This window comes from Thalassophryne amazonica, chromosome 20 (genome assembly GCF_902500255.1).
Source record: "Thalassophryne amazonica chromosome 20, fThaAma1.1, whole genome shotgun sequence".
In the NCBI taxonomy this organism is placed as follows: domain Eukaryota; kingdom Metazoa; phylum Chordata; class Actinopteri; order Batrachoidiformes; family Batrachoididae; genus Thalassophryne; species Thalassophryne amazonica.
In genome coordinates this window covers 4716067-4736609 of record NC_047122.1, presented here as the reverse complement: position 1 = coordinate 4736609, position 20543 = coordinate 4716067, and the positions used below count along the sequence as shown (strand labels likewise).

The 20543-nt window shown below is 42.6% G+C and overlaps 2 pseudogenes; both read left to right on the top strand.

Annotated features, from left to right (window-relative positions):
- Positions 1–593: 593 nt before the first annotated feature.
- LOC117502345 lies at positions 594–2200 on the top strand (annotated as a pseudogene).
- A 135-nt stretch (positions 2201–2335) lies between these two features.
- On the top strand, positions 2336–19926 carry LOC117502343 (annotated as a pseudogene).
- The last annotated feature ends 617 nt before the right edge of the window (positions 19927–20543 follow it).

Sequence of the window (20543 nt, the reverse complement as noted above, 5' to 3'; positions counted from 1 at the left end):
GTCTGCAACGTCTGGCCAACTGCACAGGTAGGATGTGCATGTATTCTTTTTACTGATACTGATGTGTACGGATGAATAGAATTTTGTAATTAATTAACCATTATTATTATTTTGTGTAGGTTTTCGTTGTGGACCTCGTCCCACGTTTGACGGTCCCGGGGGATGTTCAAGAGTTTTTCCGTCAGGAATTTTACCGTGTGTCAGCTCACCTTGGTATGTTTGAAATTAATGATGATGCTGTTCTAAACACTTGTATGGTGGCTTATGAGAATTATATTTTAAATATAATTGATATATTATTAGACCCATTATGGTTTTCTAATAAGAAAGTTGACGTATTTTTGAAAGGTTTAGAATAATTCTTTTTTTTTCTTTTAAGGTGTTAAGTACTATCACCACGCTGGCCGCTTCCCCCTGAACAACAGCTGTGGTACCGTGATGGTGTAAGTAGAATATATTATTTAAATATCACCAATATGTTCCCAAGACAAAATGATACGACGAGACAGTCAAACGTACTGTTTGGCAATAAAAATCACTGGTTTCAAAATAATGTTCAATCTTTTTTCTGTCATCAGCACCTCAGTGATGACATGGGGATGCCCCTCCTCATGGACTCACTGTTGGCTGCCACCACCCACCACCTGGAGACACTGGCACCTACGCCACAGGTGCCGCACCTGGTGTTTCCCACGCCTAAACCCAGGCCTCGGCCACGGGTTGTACCACGTGTGGTTGTAGTTGGGGAGGTCACTGTTCCACGCACCCCCCTCTTCATAAAGGAAGCAGATAGTTAATTGATCCTTTATTTTTTTGGCTGTCTGTCTTTACAGAGGAACCACTCCAGTGACCATGAGCGTGGCTCTGGTTCACCCCAGAAGAGGGTGGTTCATCATGCGGTAACTTATCTTCTCATTTAACAGTTATATTTCCATGACAGTGATGGTTTGTGTGCTTCGTCAGAGAAAATTGCAGCCTTTAGAAATGCTCCTCCTGTCTGTCGTACAGGTGGATGGCGCTCCAGTGGCTGTGAGGGAGTGTTTCATTCCACTGAATCCTGTCCAGTTTTCACCGGCTGTGTTGGCTGCCATGGACAAGGTTGTCCATCGGCTCTTGGCAGCGTTCCCACGGGCAACAAGGTAATTAACCTGGAAGTTACTTCTGATCGGTTACATATTAAATTTGCTTTCCTTTCTTTACACTTGGAATAATACAATAATGTTTCTCTATAAGCGGTTGTTGTCCAAGTGTTTGACAGTTTTCTTTTGTTTTTTTTCTCACATTAGACCTGGCCTGTGGAACGCCAAAGGAAACCTGTTTCCTCGACGTGTGGACAGACCAGGAAGCAGGTATGTAGTGTTTTAATCCAGATCTATGTGTGTTGCAGGTTGAGCAATAAAAAGTTATTGTGAAAGAAAGATGAAGTCATTGGTTTTAGTTTGTTTAGGAGAGTATTTATGATTGAATTTTCTGTATGTGCAGCTGGTGGCGACACGTAAAGCTCCGGTGTCTGCCAGTGTCATGAAGGAGGCGGCGAGGAAGAAGGTGGGTGCAATTTTGTTTGTGATGTACTGAAAGAGTATGAAGTCAGTGTGAAGCAGGACTATATCCCAGCTGTAAATGTAGAGATTTGACAGAACTTAAGAAAAGTCTTTACACAGAAACTTTAAAAACAATCATGTTTTTCCAGTGTACTTAAGGGTTTTTTTTTTTCTTTCTTTCTCTAGGTCGTGACCTCAACATCCGTGTTGACTGTCCGTCCTGAAGCCCGCGTCCTGGAGCAGGAGGCAAGTAGAGTTATTTGAAGGTTCTTTGTTAAGCTGTCTGGTGTTGTAGCATGACAGTCATATGATCATGTCTCTGTCTACCATTGTTAATGTTCTTGTCTTTCTTTCTGTTGTAGGAGGCGACACCAGACCCTGTGTCGACCTGTGCTGCGCCTGTGCCCGCTCTTCCCCCCAGTGTGGCGACCCTTCCCACGGCTGACCCTTCTTGTCCTGTGCCTGTCCAGCCTCAAGGTCAATGTATTAACCCCTTGCCTTGCAGGTGTTTTGACAATGCTATACATCCAGTAGTGTTAGGGAACAGCCTTTGTACAGCAGTGTCTCGTTTTGATGTTGACGTGTACGTAGCGTGCAGTGTTGTTGCGGCAGTGAGACATAGTGTGTCTCCAGTTTGTACATTGATGATGTCTGTGTAGAGGGGTGGAAGCTGTCAGCTCAGGTGGAACAGAGGGGTGAGTTCAGTCAGCAGGAGCTTGGTCTGTATGGTAGGAAGTGGAAGGTGGATGTGGGTCACGGTGTGTACAGGGAGTTTAGGGCCTTTGATAATGGGACGGAGTTGCGAGAGGAGCTGCAGCAGCGTCTGTTGATGGGTGGGATGTGTGTGTTGAACCTCCACAGAGCAGTCAGCTTGATCATCCAGCATGGGGAGTTCTTGGTCGTGGTTGATTGTGGGGAGCGTAATGCTTCAGGGTTGGCATCAGACATTGGTCGGTGTGCCGTTGTGTTTAATTCAAGGATTCAAGGATTCAAAAGAATTTTATTGTCATATGCACAAAGGAACATGTTCCCTGCACAATGAAATGTGTTTACTGCATTTAACCCATCCTAATTGCCAGTTAGGCGCAGAAGTCACCTTTAGACGCCCGGGGACCAGCTCCAGATATATATCCTGCCTTAGGACAACAGCAGGGCTGAGCAAACCATGACCGGCCTCATGACGACAGACGACACACACATAACACACATAAGCTGGCTTGGTACATGAACACATATAAAAAGCACACACAAGGTAAAACTTGGGAAGGAAAAACAGCTGCATGATTCAATGCAGCAGCAATGAAGGAAAAAACCCATCAGCACAATGAACACACAACAACAGGACGAGAGACGACGACCGAGATTTGTAAGAGTCCAGTTATCAGACAGAACACCCGGAGGCCGCCTTTAGGCACCATCAACAGCTTTGTTCGTCCATTCTGGAGGGAGGAGGGGCCCAGCCCTGAACAGTCCACTGTCCACAGTCAACGTCAGAGCTGGAGAAGCTGAGGGCGGGGGAGACCAGGGGAGTGAGGCATGAGAGTTGTTCTTCTCCAGGAGGTTTTTATCACAGCGGCCTTGAAGTGCAGCTGTGTTTTGGGAAGCCGAATGAAAATCCAGATTAGCAGATGCCTGAAAGATTCCACAGTCTGAGACAGAGTGGCTTTCAATACATCTGAATTAGGAGAGGAGATGTGGTCATTACTGACGATCAATGCGGTTTTCCAGTGCAGCCATTCTACCGGAGATGGTATCCAACAAGCGGTTAACACCCGCCGACTGAGCTGACACTGCCCTTCCAATCGAATCAATCATGTGGGGCAGCCTGGACGGGCCAATTATTGCCGTTTCCACTTTCTTAATTTTCCGGTAAACCAGCACTATGCCTGCTCCACACATCAGGAACCCGGTCACCACCATGCCAAATATATACACATCTTCGACGTCCTCCACAGACAGCGTGTAAAGGCACATGACCTGCCATTTCCTCCAACTGTCCATCACGTAACCTATCACATGTGTCCCAGCAGGACAGGTCGGGTCCTCCGCTCCCGAGTGTCTTGTAGAAAAAATAGTGTCAATTGTGTTCAGGGACCACTTTAATAGATCCATTTTTGCTGTTTCCAGAAATCAAATCAAATCAAATCAATTTTATTTATATAGCGCCAAATCACAACAAACAGTTGCCCCAAGGCGCTTTATATTGTAAGGCAAAGCCATACAACAATTACAGAAAAACCCCAACGGTCAAAACGACCCCCTGTGAGCAAGCACTTGGCGACAGTGGGAAGGAAAAACTCCCTTTTAACAGGAAGAAACCTCCAGCAGAACCAGGCTCAGGGAGGGGCAGTCTTCTGCTGGGACTGGTTGGGGCTGAGGGAGAGAACCAGGAAAAAGACATGCTGTGGAAGAGAGCAGAGATCAATCACTAATGATTAAATGCAGAGTGGTGCATACAGAGCAAAAAGACAAAGAAACACTCAGTGCATCATGGGAACCCCCGAGCAGTCTAAGTCTATAGCAGCATAACTAAGGGATGGTTCAGGGTCACCTGATCCAGCCCTAACTATAAGCTTTAGCAAAAAGGAAAGTTTTAAGCCTAATCTTAAAAGTAGAGAGGGTGTCTGTCTCCCTGATCCGAATTGGGAGCTGGTTCCAGAGGAGAGGAGCCTGAAAGCTGAAGGCTCTGCCTCCCATTCTACTCTTACAAACCCTAGGAACTACAAGTAAGCCTACAGTCTGAGAGCGAAGCGCTCTATTGGGGTGATATGGTACTATGAGGTCCCTAAGATAAGATGGGACCTGATTATTCAAAACCTTATAAGTAAGAAGAAGAATTTTAAATTCTATTCTAGAATTAACAGGAAGCCAATGAAGAGAGGCCAATATGGGTGAGATATGCTCTCTCCTTCTAGTCCCTGTCAGTACTCTAGCTGCAGCATTTTGAGTTAACTGAAGGCTTTTCAGGGAACTTTTAGGACAACCTGATAATAATGAATTACAATAGTCCAGCCTAGAGGAAATAAATGCATGAATTAGTTTTTCAGCATCACTCTGAGACAAGACCTTTCTAATTTTAGAGATATTGCGCAAATGCAAAAAAGCAGTCCTACATATTTGTTTAATATGCACATTGAATGACATATCCTGATCAAAAATAACTCCAAGATTTCTCACAGTATTACTAGAGGTCAGGGTAATGCCATCCAGAGTAAAGATCTGGTTATACACCATGTTTCTAAGATTTGTGGGGCCAAGTACAATAACTTCAGTTTTATCTGAGTTTAAAAGCAGGAAATTAGAGGTCATCCATGTCTTTATGTCTGTAAGACAATCCTGCAGTTTAGCTAATTGTTGTGTGTCCTCTGGCTTCATGGATAGATAAAGCTGGGTATCATCTGCGTAACAATGAAAATTTAAGCAATGCTGTCTAATAATACTGCCTAAGGGAAGCATGTATAAAGTGAATAAAATTGGTCCTAGCACAGAACCTTGTGGAACTCCATAATTAACCTTAGTCTGTGAAGAAGATTCCCCATTTACATGAACAAATTGTAATCTATTAGATAAATATGATTCAAACCACCGCAGCGCAGTGCCTTTAATACCTATGGCATGCTCTAATCTCTGTAATAAAATTTTATGGTCAACAGTATCAAAAGCAGCACTGAGGTCTAACAGAACAAGCACAGAGATGAGTCCACTGTCTGAGGCCATAAGAATATCATTTGTAACCTTCACTAATGCTGTTTCTGTACTATGATGAATTCTAAAACCTGACTGAAACTCTTCAAATAGACCATTCCGCTGCAGATGATCAGTTAGCTGTTTTACAACTACCCTTTCAAGAATTGTTGAGAGAAAAGGAAGGTTGGAGATTGGCCTATAATTAGCTAAGATAGCTGGGTCAAGTGATGGCTTTTTAAGTAATGGTTTAATTACTGCCACCTTAAAAGCCTGTGGTACATAGCCAACTAATAAAGATAGATTGATCATATTTAAGATCGAAGCATTAATTAATGGTAGGGCTTCCTTGAGCAGCCTGGTAGGGATGGGGTCTAATAGACATGTTGATGGTTTGGAGGAAGTAACTAATGAAAATAACTCAGACAGAACAATCGGAGAGAAAGAGTCTAAATACCGGCATCACTGAAAGCAGCCAAAGAGAACGATATGGCTTTGGAATGGTTATGAGTAATTTTTCTCTAATAGTTAAAATTTTATTAGCAAAGAAAGTCATGAAGTCATTACTAGTTAAAGTTAAAGGAATACTCAGCTCAATAGAGCTCTGACTCTTTGTCAGCCTGGCTACAGTGCTGAAAAGAAACCTGGGGTTGTTCTTATTTTCTTCAATTAGTGATGAGTAGTAAGATGTCCTAGCTTTACGGAGGGCTTTTTTTTTATAGAGCAACAGACTCTTTTTCCAGGCTAAGTGAAGATCTTCTAAATTAGTGAGACGCCATTTCCTCTCCAACTTACGGGTTATCTGCTTTAAGCTGCGAGTTTGTGAGTTATACCAGGGAGTCAGGCACTTCTGATTTAAGGCTCTCTTTTTCAGAGGAGCTACAGCATCCAAAGTTGTCCTCAATGAGGATATAAAACTATTGACGAGATAATCTATCTCACTCACAGAGTTTAGGTAGCTACTCTGCCCTGTGTTGGTATATGGTATTGGAGAACATAAAGAAGGAATCATATCCTTAAACCTAGTTACAGCGCTTTCTGAAAGACTTCTACTGTAATGAAACTTATTCCCCACTGCTGGGTAGTCCATCAGAGTAAATGTAAATGTTATTAAGAAATGATCAGACAGAAGGGGGTTTTCAGGGAATACTGTTAAGTCTTCAATTTCCATAGCATAAGTCAGAACAAGATCTAAGATATGATTAAAGTGGTGGGTGGACTCATTTACATTTTGAGCAAAGCCAATCAAGTCTAACAATAGATTAAATGCAGTGTTGAGGCTGTCATTCTCAGCATCTGTGTGGATGTTAAAATCGCCCACTATAATTATCTTATCTGAGCTAAGCACTAAGTCAGACAAAAGGTCTGAAAATTCACAGAGAAACTCACAGTAACGACCAGGTGGACGATAGATAACAACAAATAAAACTGGTTTTTGGGACTTCCAATTTGGATGGACAAGACTAAGAGTCAAGCTTTCAAATGAATTAAAGCTCTGTCTGGGTTTTTGATTAATTAATAAGCTGGAGTGGAAGATTGCTGCTAATCCTCCGCCTCGGCCCGTGCTACGAGCGTTCTGGCAGTTAGTGTGACTCGGGGGTGTTGACTCATTTAAACTAACATATTTATCCTGCTGTAACCAGGTTTCTGTAAGGCAGAATAAATCAATATGTTGATCAATTATTATATCATTTACTAACAGGGACTTAGAAGAGAGAGATCTAATGTTTAATAGACCACATTTAACTGTTTTAGTCTGTGGTGCAGTTGAAGGTGCTATATTATTTTTTCTTTTTGAATTGTTATGCTTAAATAGATTTTTGCTGGTTACTGGTAGTCTGGGAGCAGGCACCGTCTCTACGGGGATGGGGTAATGAGGGGATGGCAAGGGGAGAGAAGCTGCAGAGAGGTGTGTAAGACTACAACTCTGCTTCCTGGTCCCAACACTGGATAGTCACGGTTTGGAGGATTTAAGAAAATTGGCCAGATTTCTAGAAATGAGAGCTGCTCCATCCAAAGTGGGATGGATGCCGTCTCTCCTAACAAGACCAGGTTTTCCCCAGAAGCTTTGCCAATTATCTATGAAGCCCACCTCATTTTTTGGACACCACTCAGACAGACAGTAATTCAGGGAGAACATGCGGCTAAACATGTCACTCCCGGTCCGATTGGGGAGGGGCCCAGAGAAAACTACAGAGTCCGACATTGTTTTTGCAAAGTTACACACTGATTCAATGTTAATTTTAGTGACCTCCGATTGGCGTAACCGGGTGTCATTACTGCCGACGTGAATTACAATCTTACCAAATTTATGCTTAGCCTTAGCCAGCAGTTTCAAATTTCCTTTAATGTCGCCTGCTCTGGCCCCCGGAAGACATTTGACTATGGTTGCTGGTGTCGCTAACTTCACATTTCTCAAAACACAGTCGCCAATAACCAGAGTTTGTTCCTCGGCGTGTGTGTCGCCGAGTGGGGAAAAATGGTTAGAGATGTGAACGGGTTGGCGGTGTACACGGGGCTTCTGTTTAGGACTACGCTTCCTCCTCACAGTCACCCAGTCGGCCTGCTTTCCCGGCTGCTCGGGATCTGCCGGAGGGGAACTAACGGCGGCTAAGCTACCTTGGTCCGCACCGACTACAGGGGCCTGGCTAGCTGTAGGATTTTCCAAGGTGCAGAGCCGAGTCTCCAATTCGCCAAGCCTGGCCTCCAAAGCTACGAATAAGCTACACTTATTACAAGTACCATTACTGCTAAAGGAGGCCGAGGAATAACTAAACATTTCACACCCAGAGCAGAAAAGTGCGGGAGAGACAGGAGAAGCCGCCATGCTAAACTGGCTAAGAGCTAGTAGCTGCGCTAAGCTAGCGGATTCCTAAAAACACACAAAGTGAATAATGTGTAAATAATTTAGAGGTGATTCAGCAGAGGGAGTGCTTTAGTTAAGGCACGTGAATATTACACTGTGAAACAAATCGTTATCTAGTTAACTAGATCAATCTAACTGCGCAGATTAAACAGCTAACAGATACAGCAAAACACCGCTGAAGCGCAAAGCTGGCAGCCTCACAGACAACACGCCACAGAAGCAGGAAAGATAAGGAGGGAGGGAGAAGAGAAGAATGCGACCGTCTCGGCTGAGAGCAAGGAGGCAAAGTACGTGCTGGAATGACCTGATGATTCACATCCTGAATCTGAAGGAGTCGTTAGAGGCAGAGTGGTTTGGTGTCAGCAGCATCTCTGTGGAGGAGTGTGTTGCTGAGGGAGAAGGTCACAGTGTTCCTGTGTTGATTTGATCCACAGGCTTCCACTCAGTCCCAGGGTCGTGCTTCCATTAGAGGAAGTTTCCATCAAGGCGACCAGCGGTTTAAATATGGTGGTCTTCAGTGTATGGCCATTAGTTTAGTTGCTCTAGTGAAGCACACCACAGAGAGTGTGTTTTCATGGCAGTCTGACACACTGGACCAGGTTGTGGTCTCAGGTGATGGGTTGTACACTTCCCTGAGGGAAGGCAACCGCATCAGTGCTGGGGCTGAGCGCCTTTGTGTCCCGGATTTGCCTCAGCAGTATGTCCTTGAAGGACAGATGTTTGATTTGGAGTTTGGTGATTTTGTTAGTGGGGATGCTGATGTTGTTCAGGGAGATTTCATTGATGTAGGTGCGTGGACTACTCTCTCTGATGGATTGAGTAAAATGTGCACAACATACAAAACCTGCTTCTTTACACTTGCTGGCAATACTTGTGCCATCATAGGTGAAAGAGGTCAGTATGCGGTAGTGGACTCCCATGCTCGTAGTGCAGATGGGATGGTCGATGGTGCACAGCGGAGTGTTGTACTTTATTTCAGCTCGCTCCAGCATGTGCTGGAGCACTTTTCCAAGTTTGCAGGATGTGTGAAACAAACACCCAAGCTCTTTGAGATCAGTGGTGTTTGTGTGAAGCACCCAGGTGCAGCTGAATGTAGAGAAGGACAGGTTACTGCTCCTACTGAGGAGAGTCCTGTCACACCAGTGGTCTGTGCATCCACAAGGAGAGGAGAGAAACGAAAGCTCCCGTCTAGAAAATGCACATCTAAGAAGAAGAAACGCAGTGATGATGTTGCTGTGAATTCAGATATTGCGTTTGTTGAGGATGTAGCATGCAAAAACTTGTCTAAAGATGTTGCTCTCGCTCTGTGTACACAGTTTAACATAGAGTCTGAGAAACTGGAGTGTGCATCTTCTGCTGTCGGTCCCTTAGGGACTCCTTGTACGACAGAGAAGATTGTGGGTGATGGCAACTGTTTTTTTAGGGCGGTCAGTCAGGCTGTTAGTGGTACACAGAAGCACCACAGGAAAATTAGACTAGCTGTGATGAAGCAGCTAGAGAGCAATCCTGTGGCATATCAGGGTATTCTGAGAAGGGAGTATTCCTCTATATCAGAATACATCACGGTGTCAAGGATGTGTTATGTTGGTACTTGGGCCACTGAGTTGGAGATTCAAGCAGCAGCTGCTTGTTTATGTGTTAGTGTGTTCACCTATTACAATGATTGCTGGCTTGAATATAGTTGTCAGGGTAGGAGGTTGTCATATGAAGGTGTGTATTTGCATCATGGTAAAGGTAACCATTATGAGACAGTCGTTTGTGTTCATCAGCCTCAAACACACTAGATAGATGGATGGATGGATGGATGGATGGATAGATGGATAGATGGATAGATGGATAGATGGATAGATAGATAGATAGATAGATAGATAGATAGATAGATAGATAGATAGATAGATAGATAGATAGATAGATAGATAGATAGATAGATAGATAGATAGATAGATAGATAGATACGTTTAATGTCCCCATGGGGAAATGTGTCTTGGACTTCTCAAAAAGCATGACCCATACAAAGATACAGAACAAGACATAAACAGTTCATAACAATAAATAAATAAATACATAAATAGAGAATAAAAATAAATTAAAAAAACAAGTACTAAAACCTCCTAATGTGCCTAATTGTTAGCGGTGTTTATTATGATATTTGTTAAGGGCTATGATTGATATAGGAACAAAAGAGTTCCTATATCTATTCAGTCTGCAATGGGGGACTCTGAAACACCGGCCCGATGGTAGCAACTCGTATTGCGTGTGCAGAACATGGGAGGAGTCAGAAAGAATTCTGTCCGCTTGCTTCATCACGCACTGATCAAAAATTGACTGAGGATTGTTATACTGTTTCAGACCAATGATTTTCATTGCTGTGAGAACAAGGTAGTTTAATTTTGATCTTAGGGACACAGGAAGGTTCCCAAACCAAGTGGTTATGCCATATCTTAGAATGCTTTCAAGAACTGCCTGATAAAACAGTAACATAATTTTTTGGTCGACTCCATGAAAACGCAAACGCCGTAGAAAATAGAGTCGTTGATTCAAGCGGGAACATAACCAGTCAACATGAGTGTTCCATGTAAGGGAACTGTCTATACAGACACCAACATATTTGTACGATTGCACCTGTGTGATTGGTTGCTGGTGTATAATTACAGGGTTGTGATTGCCAACTAACTTTGGGTCAAAAATGACTTCCTCTGTCTTTTTAACATTTAAAGTAAGGTAACTGGAATCACACCACTCAACAAACTGCCTCACCTCTGAATGATAGATATTCAAATCATCATTCTGTTGAAGTAAGCACAGAAGTGCTGAGTTGTCTGAATATTTAAAAATATAGTTCCCAGGGTGCTTGGCTGAACACTCATTAGTATATAAAGTAAAAAGGGCAGGTGAGCTCACACATCCCTGTGGTGCTCCAGTACTGATGTCTTTGATTTGGGACAGGCTAGAATTGACCTTAACCTGCTGTGTTCTGTTTGTCAAAAAAAGAGTGAAACCACCGTATAAGTGACGGGTTGACATCCAACGCTTTAAGTTTCTGAATTAGTAAGTATGGCTGAAGCATATTAAAGGCGGAGCTGAAGTCAATAAAAAGTAATCGGGCATATGATGACTTGTCATCAAGATGTTTTAAAACAAGATGCATGATGGTGGAAATCGCATCATCTGTGCATCGCCCTCGTCTGTAAGCAAACTGAAATGGATCTAATTTGCCATCTACATCCATTTTCAGCCTGCTCACAATGTATTTCTCGAAACATTTCATCACAACTGATGTCAATGCTATAGGCCTAAAATCATTGTCTTCGCTGGGGTTTGCCTTCTTGGGCACCGGGATGATCATAGAACGTTTCCACAGGGCAGGGACTGTATGGGTGTCTATAGACTGTTGAAAAACGACACCAAGCTGCAGTAAGCTCCTGTGCAAATGTTTTTAACAAAAATGATGAAATCCCATCTGGCCCTGCAGCCTTTTTTAACGGAGCACGCTGAAAGAGACGTTTGACCTGTTGTGGATCAATCCACAGTCTATGTGACGCATTATCAGAGGGGGATAGGGAGTCCAGCTCCTTGTTACACTTTTCAGAGAAATCATGTGTCTCAAATCTCAAATAAAAATCATTTAACTCATTGGCCATTTTGGAGTCATCAAGTGATATAAAATGCTTTTTATAAGGGTTCATGTTTGTGATAGCCTTCATAGAATCCCAGACTCTCTTGGTGTCTGAAATATTAAAATTAAGTTCTAAAAGCTCTTTCTGTTTTCTCCTTGCTACACGCAGTTGCTGTTATGGTTACTGTAAGGTTAACACACCTGTGTCTGGAGGCTATAGCTTGAGAGACCACAGTGCAGTTGACAGTCCTGTTTCTGCTCTGGGTAGCTTTAATCGGATTAGGTCAGATTCATGTGCTTTTTGGAGAAAGAAGAAAAAATTAGCGAGGAAACAAAATTACTTGTATCAGGAATTTAAGAAGGCATATGAAAAAAGAAAATATCAACAAAATTTGTTGTATAGGGGCATGAAGAAACATGCAAGTATTTGTAAATACAAAGAGAATCTTGAACATAAGATAAAACTTAAGACCCTTAGTGTAGAGAAATATAGAGGATCCTGAACATAAGATAAAACTTAAGACCCTTAGTGTAGAGAAATATAGAGAGGATCCTGAACATAAGATAAAACTTAAGACCCTTAGTGTAGAGAAATATAGAGAGGATCCTGAACATAAGATAAAACTTAAGACCCTTAGTGTAAAGAAATATAGAGAGGATCCTGAACATAAGATAAAACGTAAGACCCTTAGTGTAGAGAAATATAGAGAGGATCCTGAACAGAAGATAAAACTTAAGACCCTTAGTGTAGAGAAATATAGAGAGGATCCTGAACATAAGATAAAACTTAAGACCCTTAGTGTAGAGAAATATAGAGAGGATCCTGAACATAAGATAAAACGTAAGACCCTTAGTGTAAAGAAATATAGAGAGGATCCTGAACATAAGATAAAACTTAAGACCCTTAGTGTAGAGAAATATAGAGAGGATCCTGAACATAAGATAAAACTTAAGACCCTTAGTGTAGAGAAATATAGAGAGGATCCTGAACATAAGATAAAACTTAAGACCCTTAGTGTAAAGAAATATAGAGAGGATCCTGAACAGAAGATAAAACGTAAGACCCTTAGTGTAGAGAAATATAGAGAGGATCCTGAACAGAAGATAAAACTTAAGACCCTTAGTGTAGAGAAATATAGAGAGGATCCTGAACATAAGATAAAACTTAAGACCCTTAGTGTAGAGAAATATAGAGAGGATCCTGAACATAAGAGAAGGCTTAAGACCCTTAGTGTAAAGAAATATAGAGAGGATCCTGAACATAAGATAAGGGTTAAGACCCTTAGTGTAAAGAAATATAGAGAGGATCCTGCACATAAGATAAGGGTTAAGACCCTTAGTGTAAAGAAATATAGAGAGGATCCTGAACATAAGAGAAGGCTTAAGACCCTTAGTGTAAAGAAATATAGAGAGGATCCTGAACATAAGATAAGGCTTAAGACCCTTAGTGTAGAGTGTCAGATCCCGCTTCATATATAAGACCAGCTCTCCGTCTCTGGGGTCCGACCTTCGTGTCTTCCGCGGGTATTACCCAGCGGGGCTGCACAAAGGCTGTTTAAGCTGGTGGCGAGGAGATTCGTCTAGCCGCTCACTGCCTCCATCCGGACGTCCACCCCGCTGACGCTGATCTCGCACCCCGGTCAAATAGCCTCCTTCTGGAACCAGGATACGAGCCGGCCACGCCCGTTAACGGCAGCTCTCCTCTTATGGATCAGGGCTCTTGGAATGTTTCTAGATTTTAAATTTAGTGACTCGTACAGCGAGTCCCCAGGATGCGTTAATTTCATTAAAAAACCAGACTAACCTTTTAGAGCACTTTTTGATGTTATACACCCAAAAAAAAACAACTTTAACTTTTACACCTTAAGAAGAATCAATAAATCCAATGTCCGAGACTTAACACTTTAACTGCATGCTTGGAAATTTATTGCAGGTTTGCAAGTGCTGACAACATAATCAAAATCGGTTATATGATGATAATTTCACAACAGTAATTCAAATATAATCAGAATAATAATTGGCAGAGATTTTTGTTTTTGATTCAATAATGCTGTCTGATCTTACTCTGACTGGACTGGATTAACTTCTCAACAAATTTTCTAGGAGTGAGGGAAGGAGGTTTTGTGATGTTAAAATCCCCAGTTTGATGAACTTGGTCTCCTCTTCATCAGCTTTTAGTTGTTAGCTGACCACGATCCTTGTGATGTTGTAATCCTTCAGGAAATAATCCACATAAGAGTTTATATCCTTCAGGAAATAAATCCACATAAGAGTTTATTCCTTCTTCAATCAACCAAAAGTTGATCTAATCCATTCTGGAAAGATGTGATGTTCCATGAGAGAGAAAACGTTGAAACTTCCCCACTCAGACTTAAGGCCAGTGATTATTCTCCAATGCTCTGCTACTCTGTGACTGGACGGCCTGAGTGGGAGATGAAAACTCTCTCAAATAATCTCTTATGTCTCCAATCCTCTCGCTCCTCGATTCCAATTGCAGCTCACAAGATGGTCAAGTCTTGTGATCTCCTCGTAGCAGCGGAGAAGTGACAACAGCACCTCTCCCTGGAAGAATAACCCCGTTTCCTGTTGTTGTACAGTTTTTATACGAAAACTCTTGTTGTTGATGAGGTGATCTTGGTTACCATGGGGATGATGATGAGTCCAAACCTTAACTAGTAATGACTTCATGACTTTCTTTGCTAACAAAATTTTAACTATTAGAGAAAAAATTACTCATAACCATCACAAAGACGTATCGTTATCTTTGGCTGCTTTCAGTGATGCCGGTATTTGGTTAGACTCTTTCTCTCCGATTGTTCTGTCTGAGTTATTTTCATTAGTTACTTCATCCAAACCATCAACATGTTTATTAGACCCCATTCCTACCAGGCTGCTCAAGGAAGCCCTACCATTATTTAATGCTTCGATCTTAAATATGATCAATCTATCTTTGTTAGTTGGCTATGTACCACAGGCTTTTAAGGTGGCAGTAATTAAACCATTACTTAAAAAGCCATCACTTGACCCAGCTATCTTAGCTAATTATAGGCCAATCTCCAACCTTCCTTTTCTCTCAAAAATTCTTGAAAGGGTAGTTGTAAAACAGCTAACTGATCATCTGCAGAGGAATGGTCTATTTGAAGAGTTTCAGTCAGGTTTTAGAATTCATCATAGTACAGAAACAGCATTAGTGAAGGTTACAAATGATCTTCTTATGGCCTCGGACAGTGGACTCATCTCTGTGCTTGTTCTGTTAGACCTCAGTGCTGCTTTTGATACTGTTGACCATAAAATTTTATTACAGAGATTAGAGCATGCCATAGGTATTAAAGGCACTGCGCTGCGGTGGTTTGAATCATATTTGTCTAATAGATTACAATTTGTTCATGTAAATGGGGAATCTTCTTCACAGACTAAAGTTAATTATGGAGTTCCACAAGGTTCTGTGCTAGGACCAATTTTATTCACTTTATACATGCTTCCCTTAGGCAGTATTATTAGACGGTATTGCTTAAATTTTCATTGTTACACAGATGATACCCAGCTTTATCTATCCATGAAGCCAGAGGACACACACCAATTAGCTAAACTGCAGGATTGTCTTACAGACATAAAGACATGGATGACCTCTAATTTCCTGCTTTTAAACTCAGATAAAACTGAAGTTATTGTACTTGGCCCCACAAATCTTAGAAACATGGTGTCTAACCAGATCCTTACTCTAGATGGCATTACCCTGACCTCTAGTAATACTGTGAGAAATCTTGGAGTCATTTTTGATCAGGATATGTCATTCAAAGCGCATATTAAACAAATATGTAGGACTGCTTTTTTGCATTTACGCAATATCTCTAAAATCAGAAAGGTCTTGTCTCAGAGTGATGCTGAAAAACTAATTCATGCATTTATTTCCTCTAGGCTGGACTATTGTAATTCATTATTATCAGGTTGTCCTAAAAGTTCCCTAAAAAGCCTTCAGTTAATTCAAAATGCTGCAGCTAGAGTACTGACGGGGACTAGAAGGAGAGAGCATATCTCACCCATATTGGCCTCTCTTCATTGGCTTCCTGTTAATTCTAGAATAGAATTTAAAATTCTTCTTCTTACTTATAAGGTTTTGAATAATCAGGTCCCATCTTATCTTAGGGACCTCGTAGTACCATATCACCCCAATAGAGCGCTTCGCTCTCAGACTGCAGGCTTACTTGTAGTTCCTAGGGTTTGTAAGAGTAGAATGGGAGGCAGAGCCTTCAGCTTTCAGGCTCCTCTCCTGTGGAACCAGCTCCCAATTCAGATCAGGGAGACAGACACCCTCTCTACTTTTAAGATTAGGCTTAAAACCTTCCTTTTTGCTAAAGCTTATAGTTAGGGCTGGATCAGGTGACCCTGAACCATTCCTTAGTTATGCTGCTATAGACGTAGACTGCTGGGGGGTTCCCATGATGCACTGTTTCTTTCTCTTTTTGCTCTGTATGCACCACTCTGCATTTAATCATTAGTGATCGATCTCTGCTCCCCTCCACAGCATGTCTTTTTCCTGGTTCTCTCCCTCAGCCCCAACCAGTCCCAGCAGAAGACTGCCCCTCCCTGAGCCTGGTTCTGCTGGAGGTTTCTTCCTGTTAAAAGGGAGTTTTTCCTTCCCACTGTAGCCAAGTGCTTGCTCACAGGGGGTCGTTTTGACCGTTGGGGTTTTACATAATTATTGTATGGCCTTGCCTTACAATATAAAGCGCCTTGGGGCAACTGTTTGTTGTGATTTGGCGCTATATAAAAAAATGGATTGATTGATTGATTATTATTCATTTCATATCTTATTACATCTTATTGTTCTGAACAGTTGTTTTTATTATCAGCTCTTCTGGCCTTGCTTGCAACATCATTAACTTCCTTTTCTGTCTCTGCCTCTGCACAAAAACAACTTTTCCTCAGTTCCTCTTTTCCCTGTAGCTGCACCCTTTATGAAAAACAACACTTTAATCATTCATTTCACTTATTTGTAACATACATTTTCTAATCAACTCTTTCTGTTATTACATTAATAGTTCATTTAATCATACTTGTTATGTTTGAATCATTCTTAGATATTACTTTTAACACATTAATACTTCATTAGATCATACTTTGTTATTTTAAAATCATCTTAGATATATTCCATCGTCTTCACCACTGAGTTCATCCCGTGGGCCTCTCCATCTGCAATGGAAAAGTCCGGTATGACCTCAGTCACTCCAGGAAAGTACCAAACACTGTTCAGTTTATTCCAACAACGTGTGTATTAATCCAATGGCACGTATTATATTCCAAGATGAAAACAAGCTGAAAGCAAGCTTAAAGTCATCTTTCTTGACACCCCCTCCATGACTTGAAGCTCTGCCGATCTCTTTATACTTCCATAAAAACATCTCCGTCGTCGTCGATAGGGTGAAGGGTGAGCACTTCTTTCTCATCCACCATCGGAGACAGAACAGGAGGCGCTGGAGTTGAACGACACTCGTCCAGCACCACGTACTCCTCCTCGCCCATCTGTAGATTGCTGTCGCCGTCAGAAGGCTGCTCCTCCATCTGCGATGCTTGTGATGGTAAATCCGATGTAGATGGTGTTGCCTCATATTCCTGAGATGATAATCCTTCATGGAACGATGGTGCACATGGTGAAGCGGGGGTTACAGGTGTATAACACGGGGTAACTGGTGTATTCGGTCGTGGTGGTGATGCATCCTTCGATTGAGGTGAAGCTGCAGCGTGAATATCCTCAGGCTCGGGCTGTTGAAGGTGGTCCTCCAGGAACACCTGCGTAAGGGCCTCCAAACACCAGTTTATATCCTCGGTCTGCACTCCAACCTCCACAGTGTGCTGTGGAGATGAACGTGGAACTGGTGGTAGTGAAGGACCAATGGCCACAATCCGGCCATCGGCAAGGTGAGATGTGGAAAATCTTATTCCCGTAGGGTACATCCACATTTTGGAAAACACTGGGCAATACGTATATCCTTCTGAAGACACTACAGTGTCAGCTCGTATTTGATCAACCACAAGGGAATGCCAAATCACGGTTGCCTCAGCCTCAATTTTCAGGTATGTTGCTGTTGGTACCTGGGGCACAAAAGATGTATCCTTCCGTCCCATTATTCCTTGCGCCACTTGGACAGCAAAGCTGTTGCTGTAACACGTCGGGCACCACAGAGTCGGTGTTACCTCCCAGAGGTAGATCACTTGTTCCAGGGTGGCTTGACAATTAATACATCTTATATCCCCCTACAGTGTAAGAGGAAACATTAGTCTTTTAATAATTATATTGCAAGCAAGCAAAAGAGTTTGTCGGGATTATTCAGATGCACGCCAGAGCTGCCTCATGATCACCGTAGGAGATTGGGATGGTGATGACGTTACCATTCCTGTGGTAGCTAAAGAAGCTGTACGCGGGAAGCAAGCATCATAGGTCGTAAACCATAACAGCAGGAGTAGTTGACTAACCATGGACAGCCAGTATAAGGATGATAATATTCCCCTTCCTAAGGCCCAAATTATGATTAGTCCAAGTTTGTAGAGCCAGGGTTTCTTGCGTTGTACGGCTCCAGTTAACGTAGCTATGTACGCCAATAGGGTCAGGACCATCACAGCTTCACACACAATGTCAGCTATTACTGCCGGGGCGTAAAAGATTGCTATCATATCTATCACCATCCAAATTGTAATCGATGTGTACTGCCATATTCCCCAACAGTCAAATTGGAGATTAAAGCGACCGAGGACATGAGTGATGAATAAGGACAACCCTAAGTCACTCTGACCGTAGTGCAGATTGATGATCGCCAATCTGACACATCCATGTACACTCAACAAAAATATAAATGCAACACTTTTGGTTTTGCTCCCATTTTGTATGAGATGAACTCAAAGATCTAAAACTTTTTCCACATACACAATATCACCATTTCCCTCAAATATTGTTCACAAACCAGTCTAAATCTGTGATAGTGAGCACTTCTCCTTTGCTGAGATAATCCATCCCACCTCACAGGTGTGCCATATCAAGATGCTGATTAGACACCATGATTAGTGCACAGGTGTGCCTTAGACTGCCCACAATAAAAGGCCACTCTGAAAGGTGCAGTTTTGTTTCATGGGGGGGGGGCGATACCAGTCAGTATCTGGTGTGACCACCATTTGCCTCATGCAGTGCAACACATCTCCTTTGCATCATCCGTGAAGAGAACACCTCTCCAACGTGCCAAACACCAGCGAATGTGAGCATTTGCCCACTCAAGTCGGTTACGACGATGAACTGGAGTCAGGTCGAGACCCCGATGAGGACGACGAGCATGCAGTTGAGCTTCCCTGAGACGGTTTCTGACAGTTTGTGCAGAAATTCTTTGGTTATGCAAACCGATTGTTTCAGCAGCTGTCCGAGTGGCTGGTCTCAGATGATCTTGGAGGTGAGCATGCTGGATGTGGAGGTCCTGGTCTGGTGTGGTTACACGTAGTCTGCGGTTGTGAGGCTGGTTGGATGTACTGCCAAATTCTCTGAAACACCTTTGGAGACAGCTTATGGTAGAGAAATGAACATTCAATACACGAGCAACAGCTTTGGTTGACATTCCTGCTGTCAGCATGCCAATTGCACGCTCCCTCAAATCTTGCGACATCTGTGGCATTGTGCTGTGTGATAAAACTGCACCTTTCAGAGTGGCCTTTTATTGTGGGCAGTCTAAGGCACACCTGTGCACTAATCATGGTGTCTAATCATCATCTTGATATGGCACACCTGTGAGGTGGGATGGATTATCTCAGCAAAGGAGAAGTGCTCACTATCACAGATTTAGACTGGTTTGTGAACAATATTTGAAGGAAATGGTGATATTGTGTATGTGGAAAAAGTTTTAGATCTTTGAGTTCATCTCATACAAAATGGGAGCAAAACCAAAAGTGTTGCGTTTATATTTTTGTTGAGTATAGTAGCGTTACTATTCGTAGTGGTTGTCGTAAGTCCCAACGGCCGACACAGCAGTATAGCAGCCAAATTAACAGTAGTGCAATAAATTCCACCCTACTCACTTTGAAGATGGTGTCAGTTATACCGCCAGTATTGTTGGACATTGTGCTCTCTTATTCTTTTTACTTATCTTCTTAAGTTGGTGTGCTGTTATGTAGATGCTTCTTCCTCCTTCGCTCCCCCACGGCAGAATGAACAGGGCGTGTCTCGGCGTCGAGCTTTATAGGTTCCATATCTCCTCCCCTAACGGAGGAGGGGCTCCGTTTCACTGCGTTGTGTGCTCCTCCACACAAGCGCAGGGCGGCTGCGAAACTTCCTTTTAGCAAAACATATCCAATTACTGCAGCAATAATTAATCCTATTATGGTTAACAGATAGGGCCAAAGATATCCAAACAAATGTCCAATCCAACCAGTCACTACTTCGAGACCTTCTTTGATGACTTCTCCGGTCTCTGCAGCGAAAGTGGTGATGGCTTCTCCAGCGACTATTTGCGTTCTTTCCCACCAAGAACATTCATGCCGACTTCTTCCTTCTCCACAGCTAAGCCAATGTTCCGCAGGCGATTCACATGTACCATTATTGTAAATCCGATTGGGCCCCAGCCATTCATAACCAACATTTTCTTGTCCTTCACACAGACTTTTCTTGAAGGCGTATCCTTCTTCAAGCATTATCACAGGATCTCCAACAAATGGCACAATGTGACCTAGGATCTGCCTCCTTTTCGACATTCCATGTCCCAGGACAGCCTTGGCACAGCCAACGTTGGGTGGAAAAGCTCTTATCCATTCGCCCGCACGGTTCTTCTCCCAAACTGTTTGATGGCCATAAGTGTCGTAC